Source organism: Acyrthosiphon pisum, unplaced genomic scaffold (genome assembly GCF_005508785.2).
Source record: "Acyrthosiphon pisum isolate AL4f unplaced genomic scaffold, pea_aphid_22Mar2018_4r6ur Scaffold_20493;HRSCAF=21190, whole genome shotgun sequence".
In the NCBI taxonomy this organism is placed as follows: Eukaryota; Metazoa; Arthropoda; class Insecta; order Hemiptera; family Aphididae; genus Acyrthosiphon; species Acyrthosiphon pisum.
The window spans coordinates 14,647-17,283 of NW_021769858.1; positions in this window are offsets into that span (position 1 = coordinate 14,647).

The following is a 2,637-nucleotide window of genomic DNA, read 5'->3' on the forward strand; positions in this document are numbered from 1 at the left end:
ATTGTAGGTGGAATTAAGTAAAAACGACAAACTTGGTATAATTTTGATATTTTAGAGTTAAATCTTACACTTACGTACAGACAGCGCGGGTGTAACAGGCGATTTTTACCCCCGGATAATTTTACCCCCCCCCCCGGTAAAATAAACCTAGGATATTTATACCCCCGGTAAAAATATACTAGGTTAATTTTACCCCCAGTAAAAATATACTAGGATATTATTACCTCCCCCGGTAAAATGGTTCGACAGGGGGGTAAAAATATACTAGGATATATTTACCTCCCCATGTTATAATGTGTTTTTAAGGGGGGTAAAAATATCCTAGCTTATAATTAACGATCCATTTAAAATATACTATGATATATTAAATTTACCTCCCATTGAATTTGTATAAAAAATTTTTATTTTTATCTCATAAGTGAATTTATATAGTAGATTATTTTTACCCCCCCCCAGTAAAAATATCCTAGCATACAATAAACGATTTCTTTAAAATATACTAGAATATATTTACTTCCCATTGAATTTGTATAGTAGATTATTTTTACCTCCCATGTTATAATGTGTTTTTAAGGAGGGTAAAAATATCCTAGCATATAATATACGATTATTTTAAAATATACTAATATATATTTACCTCCCATTGAATTTGTATAGTAGATTATTTTTACCCCCCCGGTAATAATGTGTTTTTAAGGGGGGTAAAAATATCCTAGCAAACAATAAACGATCTTTTTAAAATATACTAGGATATATTTACCTCCCATTGAATTTTTATAAAAAATTTTTATTTTTATCTCATAAGTGAATTTATATAGTAGATTATTTTTAAGGGGGGTAAATATATCCTAGCTTATAATTAACGATCTATTTAAAATATACTATGATATATTTACCTCTCATTGAATTTGTATATTACATTATTTTTACCCCCCCAGGTTATAATGTGTTTTTAAGGGGGGTAAAAATATTCTATGATATATTTACCTCCCATTGAATTTTTATAAAGAATTTTTATATTTACCTCCCATTGAATTTGTATAGTACATTATTTTTACCTCGCAGGTTATAATGTGTTTTTAAGGGGGGTATAAATATTCTAGCATATAATTAACGATCTTTTTAAAATATACTAATATATATTTACCTCCCATTGAATTTGTATAAAAAATTTTTATTTTTACCCCCCCCGGTATTTATATAGTAGATTATTTTTAAGGGGGGTAAAAATATCCTAGCAAACAATAAACGATTTCTTTAAAATATACTAGAATATATTTACTTCCCATTGAATTTGTATAGTAGATTATTTTTACCTCCCATGTTATAATGTGTTTTTAAGGGGGGTAAAAATATCCTAGCATATAATATACGATTATTTTAAAATATACTAATATATAACTTTTAATAATTACAGTCTAGGTTGACTAGCCTGTATTTTAGTATTAAACATTTATACCTAATCAATATTTTTTAATTATTTTTTTTATGTATTAATATTATAGATGCCTGCGCGTCTAATAAAACCTTTTTTATTTTAACTTTTATAAACAGAAAATACAAAAATTTTAATTTTAAATTTGGTTTAAATATTTTTGGAAATACTAAAATAGCCAATTTATAAAAAAACAAAATAAATAATTTTTACGTTTACAGTAAATTAATTTAAGTAATATATTTGAGAATTAAGAACGTTTAAATATTCGCTCAACTATTTACTACCTATTAGGAAATTTATCAAAACAAATCGTCAAAACGACATTTTATCTAAAGTTAACCGATAATATGTACAAAAGTCATGAGTCATTGGGACCTTTCTGTCATTAAAATAATTTTATATTATTATCAGTTAACGGTTTACGATAACTAAAAAAAAATTATATTATTGACGCATCGTTTCTACATTTGCAGGTTTAGTTTAATTTCCTAGTACAAGCAAGTTGAACGAATATTTTAACACTCATCATAAGTCGCAAACGGATTAATTACATAAATTAATTACTGTAAACGTTAAAATTATTTTTTCCAATATGTTTAGAAATTGGCTATTTTGAATTTTTAGTTTTAAGTAATCCTACCTAGGCGGTAAATATATCATAGTATATTTTAAAAAGATCGTTAATTATATGCTAGGATATTTTTACCCCCCTTAAAAACACATTATAACATGGGAGGTAAAAATAATCTACTATACAAATTCAATGGGAAGTAAATATATTCTAGTACATTTTAAAAAAATCGTATATTATATGCTAGGATATTTTTACCCCCCTTAAAAACACATTATAACATGGGAGGTAAAAATAATCTACTATACAAATTCAATGGGAAGTAAATATATTCTAGTATATTTTAAAGAAATCGTTTATTGTATGCTAGGATATTTTTACCCCCCTTAAAAACACATTATTACCGGGGGGGTAAAAATAATCTACTATACAAATTCAATGGGAAGTAAATATATTCTAGTATATTTTAAAGAAATCGCTTATTGTATGCTAGGATATTTTTACCCCCCTTAAAAACACATTATTACCGGGGGGGTAAAAATAATCTACTATACAAATTCAATGGGAAGTAAATATATTCTAGTATATTTTAAATAGATCGTTAATTATAAGCTAGGATATATTTTAC